The sequence below is a fragment of the Hemiscyllium ocellatum genome, chromosome 7, assembly GCF_020745735.1.
Source record: "Hemiscyllium ocellatum isolate sHemOce1 chromosome 7, sHemOce1.pat.X.cur, whole genome shotgun sequence".
NCBI classification, from domain to species: Eukaryota; Metazoa; Chordata; class Chondrichthyes; order Orectolobiformes; family Hemiscylliidae; genus Hemiscyllium; species Hemiscyllium ocellatum.
In genome coordinates, this window is record NC_083407.1 from 97520483 (window position 1) to 97532781 (window position 12299).

The 12299-nt window shown below is 40.6% G+C and overlaps 1 protein-coding gene across 3 annotated transcripts in view; it reads left to right on the plus strand.

Annotated features, from left to right (window-relative positions):
• Positions 1-19: 19 nt before the first annotated feature.
• Positions 20-12299, plus strand: part of ube2f (ubiquitin-conjugating enzyme E2F (putative)) — a 128164-nt gene continuing 115884 nt past the window's right edge. Inside the window, exon 1 of one of the 3 annotated variants that reach the window (XM_060828066.1) lies at positions 20-162. The gene's annotated coding sequence lies outside the window, so the exon portion shown is untranslated. Of the gene's footprint in view, positions 168-12299 lie in introns of all 3 variants that reach the window. The other 2 variants (XM_060828065.1, XM_060828064.1) reach the window with 2 other exon arrangements.

A 12299-nucleotide genomic window follows, 5' to 3' on the forward strand; every position in this document is an offset into this window, starting at 1 on the left:
AAGTGTTTAGCGGTGGGACCAAGGTGAGAGTATTTCCGGTCGTGGCCTGTCGGCGCGCTCGGACACGGAGCTGGGGCTGGGGGAGAGAGGGAGGAGGAGGCAGCCGCTCGAGGCACCGGGAATGGTGCGGGAGTGCACGGGGCTGTCAGTGACAGAGCCGAGGTAAGGTGCGGAGGAGCGTGTTGGTAAACGTTTGGGAAAGGAGGGCAGTCAAAATGGGGCACAGGAGGATCCCACCAGTCCTACCGTGACCGGCTACGTACTGGCTTTAATTAGGGGGACAGTTATTGGGAGATCACCGCCCCCATACCCCCCTCTCCCCGGACACCGTGGCCCGCGGGATCTTTTACATGCCCCCAAGAGGGCAAACGTGGCCTTGGTTTATCCAAAGGTTGGTACCTCTGACTGACTGTGTAGACTGTCCTAACCCCAACCCCATCGCAGTATCAGTTTGGGATTACGGCGCTTGATGATCAAAAGTAGGGTTTTAACCTGCAGGTTTCCGGGTAGGAGAGGGATACACTGAGAGTGGTGTGTATACGCTGTTCAGGGAGAGAAACTGTGTATAACATATATGTTGTGTATAGGATGTGATAAAAAGTACCTACCCTCAACAAGCATTTAGTTCAATTCGAAAAGTGCCCTTTGACAAAGAAACATAACTATAGCTAAAGATAGGAACCCTGTCAAATGGAGATAATTAAAGGTTCTTCATAAAATACACCTTTTAAAGGATGGAAGGCACAGATTGTTTTTAGAAATCTAGACTGTTCAGCTTAAATCACAAAAGCCACTGTACTACAGTTTGTATATAGTAACGTAGCCTGCTGTTTGTTATTCTACTAAATGCAATTCAATAGAAGTACTGATTTGGATTTCATTTTGCTGTTTTTTTTGGCCTGTAAGTTCTATCAGTGATGTGGTTTACAGCATTACAAACACTTATTATAGTACAAGTTCCATAATTAGATGTGCATGTATTAAACTTAATAGGATATTATGGTGCATTAGTACAGAATTACATCGGTGTTAATCTTCAAATTTAGAAGGCCAGGCAATGAAGGGTAGAACTTCAGAACTTAGTTTTTATATACCTATAAGCTTTTATTTAAAGACCTATTGTACATCATGCACCTTCTACCAACAATCCTTTCTGAGTGCTGCTGAGAGTCTCGACAAGTCCCCACTTAATCGTCATTGCCCTTTAGATAAACTAAACAAACAAAGTTAAACAATCCTTTGTCTTTAGATTGTGACTTTTAAAGAAAAACATCAAAAATGTCATACGCATGAAGACTTCCATTCTGTGTTCAAAGCCTTGCATTGCGAGATCACCCTCTTCCAGATGCGTATCTACAAGCATCCATCCCCTCCACCTCAACACTCAATAGCTGCAATGTGTATTATCTACAAAATATAAAGCAAAAATTCACTGAAGACCCTAATACAGCTACTTCCAAACCCACAACCACTTCCATCAAGGAAGACAAGGGGAACAGGTACATGGGAATACCACCATGTGCAAGTTCCTCTCCAAACCACTTACCATCCTGACTTGGAAATATATCTTCATTCCTTCATTTTACTGGGCCAAAGTCCTAGAATTCCCTATCGTAAGGGCATGATGTATGTACTATAAACATGGACTGCAACAATTCAAGATGGCAGCTCACTGCCATCTTCTGAAGAACAACTAGTGCTGAGCATTAAATACTGGCCAGACGGTGATACCCATGTGCCACGAGTGAATAAGTGAATTATTTGTATTGTGCTGCTTTACTTTCCAGTTTTTAATTTCATTCTACCAGTCTGTGGTCTTCGCATGGTGATCATTTTAAATATTCAGTTAATAGTTGAACCTAACAATAGCTTTTGCTGCATGTCCCACAACTTAATCATTAGTCCCCTCTGAAAGCAATGGCACGAATGTAACAATTGTGGGTAATTGTCCTGTAGATGTAATGGCTCGGTCAGGTGTATAATGATCATCTGCCCATACCGCCTTCCCAACTCTAATCTTCGACTTTATGATCTCTGGTCCTCCATCAGAAAAAATACAAATTTCCAATGGACAAGGTATTTTTAGCTATTGGTTGCTCAGAGTGCAAGATATTGTAATTAATTTTTCTTAAACATAAGAAATGAACCTTAACAGTTTCCCATTTTTGGTAAGTACTGCCCATTTTGTTCTCTATGACTTCCTCTTGTGTAATATGCTAAATATTTTGAATTGAACTCTGTCTCAGATAGCCTAAAACAGTACCTCTTGTGTTCTGATATCTCCACTTTAATAAACCCCCTGCATTCTGGAATATAAAGCACTTAAAGCTCAAACATGGTACTAGAGCAGGAGGACTATCACATGGAACAGAAGATAATTTTGGAGTGTGCCCAGTTGGTAAGAATTATTTCCTGCAACAATTTGAAGAGAATTCTTGGCACAAGCTACCCATGCTAGGAAGGTTGACAATTTACACTCTGGTCAATCAGCCAAATCTTTTCTTACAAAGTCATCAATCACAGCATGAATTATAGATAGATGTATTTTTGCATACATGTGTTCACCTGTATCTCTGAACTCCTTGTTAACAAATTCACCTCTGGTCAGAAATTTTGTCAATTTTTCCATAATTTCAACTTCATACCTTTGTACTTATTCTATCATATTTATGAATTATGAATGTTATATTGCTGTAAGATATAACAGGCTGTGAAAGGTTTTCATTTTGCACATCAGCACAGAATTGTAAGAATGCCAGATTTCAAGGGGAATAACAATTTATGCTACAGGAGATAATGATGCTGAGTGTATGGTAAGTGGACTCTGGTTGAGATATTGCCGTAGAGTATGTGCCAGTGCACAGTTATCCCCAAGTTTTTGTTTAAGTTCAAACCAGGCAAAGTGACTGTGATTTCTCATGAGGATTACAGCAAGAACTGTTGAGTTGAAAAAGCCGCAATATCTGGGCATGTTCTTTTCATTTGTGCAGGACCTTGTCCTGAATGGGAAAAAATGTAGCTTCCAGCAAATAAATTGGATTGAGTTGAATTTATTGTCATGTGTACTGAGGCTCAATGAAAGGTTTAGTGTCAATAGAAAATTTATAATTACAGGTGGGGGTGTCCCTCAAAACCCTTGCAAGTTCTACAATTCATGCTAACATTTCGTAGTAGTATCTTATAATCCTCACCTACATCTGCATCTTTTTGTAAGATTTTTCACTAAACAATTACAGTAAATAAATTCTCGAACTTTTAAGACCATTTTCTTTTTCTCTTTATCCTCATACCGAATTCATTTAATAGTTCTCTGACAAACTTGTGGCTTTGTTAAGGAGATATGATGATGTTTAATGGGTAAACTGCAGGTGGATCAATTTTCCAAAAATAATTGTCACCCTTGTGTTTGATTATTTTTTCTGAGATTCTTTCACACTTTGTGCAACTGCAATATGCCAACTTCTGTGAACAACAACCAAATTTTATTAAGCAAATACAATACAAACTTTGGAGAAACTCTTAACATTCTTCACCATGCTTGTGATGAGTGTTGAGACGTCTCTCCGAAGAAAGGAAACAGTCCCTCCTTTATACAAAATCTTTGCATCACAGTCAGTGATGCCCACAAGATGACCCCTCCCCCAGTCACTCCCTCACTGTCACATGCCACTCAAGACATAATGCAATGACCTGATCATCTCCAGAAACTATGCAATGTAAATCATCCCATAATGCTCAAATTGTTGCAAATGTTTTTTAACCCCAGGGAGTAGTCAAAATTCCAACTGCAATGATCTGATTGATTTTGAATAGGATCATGATGCAAATGTAAATCGTCTCTGATTAATAAGACATGGCCACGTAATTGGCTCTGAATGACAAGGGATGGGAATGTAAATTCCTTACAGTCTACCTGTAAGTTGGAGGCATCCCACCCTAGCCTCAGGATATCCAATTTCCCGCAGGTCAGCAGAGCAAATTAATTCTTTAATATCATAATTGTGCCTTTTAATAGAAGGTTTACTCAACAGCATTGGTAAATCAGTTGAGATTACATCAGTAGAACATAGAACAGTACAGCACAGAACAGGCCCTTCAGCCCATGATGTTGTGCCGACCACTGATCTTCAGGTATGCACCCTGAAATTTCTGTGACCATATGCATGTCCAGTAGTCTCTTAAATGTCCCCAATGACCCTGCCTCCACAACTGCTGCTGGCAACGCATTCCGTTGTAAACTCTGTGTAAAAAACCCTCCTCTGATATCCCCTCTATACTTTCCTCCAACCAGCTTAAAACTATGACCCCTCGAGTTAGTCATTTCTGCCCTGGGAAATAGTCTCTGGCTATCGACTCTATCTATGCCTCTCATTATCTTGTATACCTCAATTAAGTCCCCTCTTCTCCTCCTTTTTTCCAATGAAAAAAGTCCAAGCTCAGTCAACCTCTCCTCATAAGATAAGCCCTCCAGTCCAGGCAGCATCCTGGTAAACCTCTTTCTTAACAATCCTGTCCACTTGGGTGGCCATTTTAAAGGATCAATGTACCTGCACACCAAGATCCCTCTGTTCCTCCACACTGCCAAGAATCCTATCCTTAATCCTGTACTCAGCTTTCAAATTTGACCTTCCAAAATGCATCGCCTCGCATTTATCCAGGTTTTGAACTCCATCTGCCACCTCTCAGCCCATCTCTGCATCCTATCAATGTCCCGCTGCAGCCTACAACAGCCCTCTATACTGTCAACGACACCTCCAACCTTTGTGTCATCTGCAAACTTGCTGACCCTTCCTTCAATTCCCCCATCCAAGTCATTAATAAAAATTACAAAGAATAGAGGCCCAAGGACAGAGCCCTGTGGAACACCACTCACCACAGACTTCCAGGCAGAATATTTTCCTTCTACTACCACTTGCTGTCTTCTGTTGGCCAGCCAATTCTGTATCCAGACAGCTACGTTCCCCTGAATCCCATTCCTTCTGACCTTCTGAATGAGCCTGCCATGGGGAACCTTATCAGATTCCTTGCTGAAGTCCATATATGCCATATCCACAGCTCGACCCTTATCAACCTTTCTAGTCACATCCTCAAAGAATTCGATAAGGTTTGTGAGGCATGACCTGCCCCTCTCAAAGCCGTGTTGACTGCATTTAATCAAGCCATGCTCTTCCACATGGTCATAAATCCTACCCCTCTGAATCCTTTCTAACACCTTGCAGACGATAGACGTGAGACTTACTGGTCTGTAATTGCTGGGGATTTCCCTATTTCCTTTCTTGAAGAGAGGAATTACATTTGCCTCTCTCCAGTCCTCAGGTACGACTCCAGTGAAGAGCGAGGATGAAAAGATCTTCACAAGTGGCGAAGCAATTACATTTCTCGTTTCCCAAAGCAGCCGAGGACAAATCTGGTCCGGGCCTGGTGACTTGTCAATCTTAATGTTTGACAAAATTTTCAGCACATCAGCTTCCTCTATCTCTCTCCATTTCAGCATGCACACCTGCTCTTCAAAGGTTTCATTCACTACAAAGTTCGTTTCTTTTGTAAAGACAGAAGCAAAAAACTCATTTAGGGCTTCCCCTACCTCCTCAGGCTCCCCACACAAACTCCCTATGCTATCCCTGATCGGCCCTACTCTTTCTTTGACCATTCTCGTATTCCTCACATAAGTGTAAAATGCCTTTGTGTTTTCCCTAATCCGTTCTGCCAAGCCTTTCTCATGCCCCCTCCTGGCTCTCCTCAGACCATTTTTGAGCTCCATTCTCACCTGCCTGTAATCCTCTAGAGCTGAGCTTGACCCTAGCTTCCTCCACCTTATGTAAGCTACCTTCTTCCTTTTGACGAGAAGCTCCACCGCTCTCGTCATCCAAGGTTTCTTTATCTTACCACTTCTTGCCTGTCTCAGAGGGACATATTTATTCATCACTCGCAACAACTGTTCCTTAAACAGTCTCCACATGTCTCTAGTGCCTTTACCATGGAACAATTGCTTTCAATCCATGCTTCCTAACTCATGTCTAATCACATCATAGCTTCCTCTTCCCCAATTAAATATCCTCCCATAGCTATGTAGAATGTGAGGCAGTTGTGGTCACTATCACCAAAATGTTCTCCCACCACAAGATCTGATTCCTGCCCCGGCTCGTTTCTGAGCACTAAGTCTAGAATGGCCTCTCCCCTCGTCGGCCTGTCAACGTACTGAGTTAGGAAACCCTCCTGAACACCCCTTACAAAAACAGCTCCATTCAAATCTTCTGCTTGAAGGAGGTTCCAATCAATATTGGGAAAGTTAAAGTCACCCATTACAACACCTCTACTATGTCCACACTTTTCCAAAATCTGTCGCCCTATGCTTTCTTCATCTCCCTACTGCTATTGGGGGGCCTGTAGTAAACCCCTAAAGAGGTGACTGCTCCCTTGCTGTTCCTAATTTCCACCCATACTGACTCGGTAGGCAGATCTTCCTCAACAATGGAAGCTTCTGTAGCTGTGATACCCTCTCTGATTAGTAGTGCTATACCCCCTCCTCTTTTTCTTTTTCCCCCCTCCCTATTCTTTTTAAATGCTCTAAACCCTGGAACATCCAGCAACCATTCCTGCCCCTGAGAAACCCAAAAAAAAGTTGCACATTCCAGCTAATGTACTCGGAATGGAGACCCTCTGGTGACTTCAAAGCGTTGTTCTCATCAAAACTTAAGCTTGATGATGGTGGTTGTTGTTGAAAGATAATCATTGCAGCCTCGGGAGTTCTTCAGGGTAGTGTTCCAGGCCTATTTAGCGACTTCATCATAAGGTCAGAAATGTTCAGAACTATCCATTCCATCGATACTGAAGCAGTATTAGATTACTTATATTGTAGAAACAGGCCCTTCGGCCCAACAAGTCCACACCGACCCACTGAAGCACAACCCACCCATACCTCTACATCTACCCCTTACCTAACACTACGGGCAATTTCGCATGGCCAATTCACCCGACCCGCACATCTTTCGACTGTGGGAGGAAACCGGAGCACCCGGAGGAAACCCACGCAGACACTTGATATACTCAACACAGTCAGTCGCCTGAGGCGGGAAATGAACCCGGGTCTCTGGCGCTGTGAGGCAGCAGTGCTAACCACTGTGCCACCGTGCCGCCCATAGTATGTGTTCACATCCAGAAAGAATGGGACAAGATTCAGGCTTGGACTAAGTGCCGAGTAACATTTGATCCACACATACCAGGTATTGATGTCTTGAAAGAGAGAATCCAACCAGCAACTTTTGACATTTAGTAGCATTACACCATGTACATGAGTCACCTTTAATGTACCTAAGATTTCTCAGCAGCAACTTCCATACCTTTACCTGTGATAGTTGGTAGCAAAAGGGCAGCAGATGCATGGAAGTGCCATCACTTGTAAACTGAACACTATCCTGACTTGGAAGTGTATCACTGTTCCTCCCCTGTCACTTGATCAAAACCCTGGAACTGCCTTTGTGACAGGATTATATATGCATTTACACTCCTCAACTGCAGCAGTTCAAAATTATGACTGACTCCTTCCCATGAAAAAATGGAAAAAAATAGATTCACATTGGATTCCATCTCCCTTTTGAAGTACATAAACAAATTTGCACAATTAAGTGAATTTGAAATTTATTTAAAACTGTGTTCAGCATGATTGTGACCTTCCTCCTCACATGTTATTTCAAGTTTCTGTCTCCTTGTTCACAGTGGGCACTTTGCCATATTTGATACTTAGGGGATTTGTTAACTTTTCATTGGCCATTTCTCTCACACGTACAAGTTAGGCGCAAAAGTACCATTTGACTCCCCAAACATGCTTCACCTTTTGATTAGTTCTGATCGTTACTTGAACTCCACATTATTATATTTTCTGATCGCCTTTGACTCACTTGTTAGTCAATAATCTTATCTATTTGTCTTCAATTAATCTGCCTCAATTGCTCTGTGGAGAAGGTAGTTCCAAAGATTTAAGACCCTTTAAGAAAATAATTCTCCCCTCCCTTATCTCCATACGATCACCTCTTATTCTTCTAAACTCCAATTGATACATCCTATCCTGTTCAACCTTTCCTCATTGGGTCACCCCTCATTCTGTGTATCAGTCGAGTGAACCTTTTCTGAATTGTCATTGACACATCTATTTCCTTTCTGAAAAGGAAATCGATGCTATGCATATACTTTAGATGTGGCATACCAATGCTATACACAACTTCAGGAAAAATACCTCGATTTTATATAGTCCATTCCTCATGGAATAGACTTAACATTGCATTTCATAATCAATTGCTGGACATACATGCTAACATTTTTTGATTCATGTACCAGGATACCCAGATCCCTCCGTACCTCTGCTCTGCAAACTCTCCTAATTTAAACAATGTGCTCCTTTCCATTCCTACAAGTTCACATTTTCCAATATTATACCCAATTGCCAACTTTTTTATCCATTCACAACTAGTCTATATCCTTTGCAGAGTCCTTTTATCCTCTTTGCAATCTAATTTCCTACCTATCATTCTGTCGTCAGCAACTTTTGCAATTGTGCGTATGTCTTCTTCCTGAGTCATTAACATAATATATAATTTTTGGAATTTACTATTACCTAGTAGTAATAATAGGAATTATCTCCTACTATTACTCTTTACAGATAGACAGTAGAAACTAAATGGAATCCTTCCATTCCTTTTGAGGCCTGCATCCAGTACCAGGAATCTTTTGAGTCTTTTAATGTATCCCAATGGAATGTTTCATTTGTTCTTTAAAGCTTAAGGGAATGACTTGATCTCCAGGAATATTCATTTCAGCAGAATTTTGATTCGGAAAAGACACCTTCACTAAGAACAGTCTATCAGTAAGAACTAGTTAACTAAATACGTGAGGCACCTTAACACAATCTAGTAATACTCGACTGATCCTGGGACCTCAATTTGAACTTTGTCAACCAGTTGTGATCTTTTTAAGTCCATGCTGTCCATTTACTTCCAAAATCTGAGATTCGTAGCCACTTCAAGTTTAACTTTCTTAAAGGTTTGAGTGAGGAATTCATTTTGGGAATTAAACCTTCATTAATATCCATCTGAGGAATTACTTGCTTCTGACTTTATTTTGTGCTGGAAGCAACAACACCAAGGCTGTATTTCTTGTTTTGTTTCTGGTAAAGTAGTGACCCATGCTTACCCAACAATCTTCCACTGATTGTATGGTTCGGAATCCAAGAACATCAGAGTATAATCATGGTCTGACACTTGCTACCATTTTCTACAAAGACAGATAGGAATTTTAATGTGTTTGGCGTGGTGGTGGGTGTACACTATTTAGCATCTGTACTTTGTTAATTGTATTCGAACTCTGAAAGCTAGGCAGTTAAGGATATTGAAGCTGAGTCTCTATACGTTTGTAAGCTTTTATTTACAGAGCCACATGTTGTGGATCAGGCACTTTAAAGCTACATGTTTTGTTTAGCCTGCTAAATCCCAAGTAATACTCATCACCTGACTACGTTATTATATCAGAAACAAAAATAGAAATTGCTGAAAAAACTCAGCAGGTCTGGCAGTATCTGTGGAGAGAAATCAGTTAACGTTTCTGATTGAGTGATCGTTCCTCCAAACAGGCGCTGCCAGACCTGCTGAGTTCTTCCATCAATCTCTATTTTTGTTTTGGATTTACAGCATCAGCAGTTCTTCTGGTTTTTACATCCGAATATCCATTTGTTTATAAATCAACATTGGATTAGGAGAATATGGTGTTAGTATGCTAATGCACAATGACATGATGCTTCTGGATTCAGAGTACAGACATGACAGTGACTGCAGGATTACAAGGCAGTGCTGGATTAGGTTCACATGGTATTACAGTGTATTAATGCAAGACTACTGTTGTATATTTTGGGTAGTTTAGCAACACGTTGCAGTTTTAGTGATGCCATCCCGTTCCTTGATGATCAGGCAGATTTAACAGCAACTCTTTTCTTATTAATTGATTTATATTCAAGACTAGAGGGATATTCAAGACTAGTGAAAACGTATATATAGTATAGAGTAGCTTGAGATATCTTGCTGCATCAGTATTCTCAAAATGTAGTGACCATAACTGTTCTCTGTGAAGGAAAATAAAACAATCAATCAGGGGAATTGACCAGTCTAGTTATTTAATCTTGATCTCCTATTCTTTGAAGGATTCTTCTCTTTAATACTGTACATGTAAAGATCCTGAAACATTACACTGTAGAGAGATTAATAACAAGCAAATTATGATAAATGAACATGGCTGCATCCTTGAGAGTATAAGAAGTTTAATGTCGCAATATGCTAATGGTGGGTGGAGGTGACTGGATAAAAATAGTATAGCATAGACTTAATTTCTCATTACCAGTTCAATGCCTAATCCTAAATGTCAAATACAATGATACCAATAAATGCCTGAAGGATGCAGTGAAATGATATTTAAATTCACAATGCAAATGTATTCTATTTGTGCTGTCTCAATCATTTTTAGTCTTGATATTTGATGGATGGGGCTAAGAACACTTGTAATGGAGCTGAACAATAATTTTGTTCATTGATTTTTTTTTAATGAGATTAAACTTTTTATCTTAAAATGTAAGTGAAGATGAGCTAAAATTGAATGTAATGGATTTGCAAGTGGAAGTTTTTACAATGTCTTCTGGCACAGAGTGGCTTGATTGCTCATCCTTTGCTTGTCGATATACTGCTGTGAGCTTCAGTGTATTTTGAAAAGTAACCTCTCCAAGTTGTTCATGAGGGCCACTGTTTGTCGGGATGACCTGAGCAGATAAAGGTTAAAAATTATCCATGTTTCCCCTACGTAAAATCACCTATCTCAAGGGGAGCCATTCAACTGCAGGAGGTATTTGCAGATGAGCAAGAATTTGATTTAGGAGCTGAGTGACTATGTTAGTCATTAACAGACTACAAATGTGTGTCTCAAGATGTAAATTTGCTCCATATCTGTGGGTTAACAATGCACCAATGCTACTGGCACACTTTGAGTCACATTTTAAAAGGAAGAAAGATTGTACGTTTCCTTCCTCACTGCCTGACCTATGGGAAGAGTGTTGTGAAAGGAGGCAGCTCATGTGCCAATAGCATATTTTAGTAGCACTGATCTTGCAGAATAATGAGGTTATATTGATATTACTCAGAAATTATTGTGTTTGCTTGGATACTGCATCTTATTTATCCCAGTCTTGAGCATTGCCATTGGGCAAGCATCTGATTGCATATATCACTGCAGAAAAAATATATTCTAATTCACAGCTGTGTCACAATGGAGTAAGTGAGATCTGCCCTCTTAGTTCTGTGTTGCAAAATCCCAATATTTGGGAGGTATGGACTGGTCTTGTTAGTAGACCTGAGACCAAAGGTCTCCATTATTGACATATGTGTCTGTGTCTGTCTAGAATCTTGCGACCCGAGTGGTCTCAAAGATCTTTGGGTGTGAAATGCCTCCAACTCCCTTGTGTTTTCTCCTAAAGCTCTAAATGTGATCCCCTCGTAAGAAAAGATTCAGTTGAACAGTTGAGATTGTCACTGTCACTGGAGAGCCAGTGAATCCTAATCTTTTAAAGTAGAATCATAGAGTAGTTCCAGTACAGAAGGAAGCAAGCAAGCTAGTGGGCTGCTATGCGATAACTAATATTTGTGCCACATGAGTATGAGATAATGCCCATCTCCAATAGGACAGAATCTTACTGTTGTCTTTTGTCATTCAATGGCATTACCATAGCTGAATCCCCTACTGTCAACGTCCTGGGGTTGTCATTAACCGAAAACATAACTTGACCAACTATATGAATACTGTGGCTACTAGAGGTCAGACTCTGGGAAAATCAGGAAGAAAAATCAGATCACCCATTTGAAATAGAGTTGAAGAGGTTTTTGTTCTGATTTGTGGCATTCTTTATTGCAAAAGGCTGTACAGTTATGAAGTTAAGGTTGAGTAGACAGAATTTTAATCAGTAAGTGATGAGGCAGGAAAGTAGAGTTGAGGATCAGTATATCTTATCATCTAATTCTGTGATGAGAAACTCAAATCGCAAGGGGTGAAATCAGGTCCCACAATACTCGAGCTCAACAAAGATTAACACTCCACCTACTACCTTCAACACTCATAGAACATAAAAAAAATACAGCGCAGTACAGGCCCTTCGGCCCTCGATGTTGCGCCGATCCAAGCCCACCTAACCTACACTAGCCCACTTTCCTCCATATGCCTATCCAATGCTCGTTTAAATGCCCATAAAGAGGGAGAGTCCACCACTGTTACTG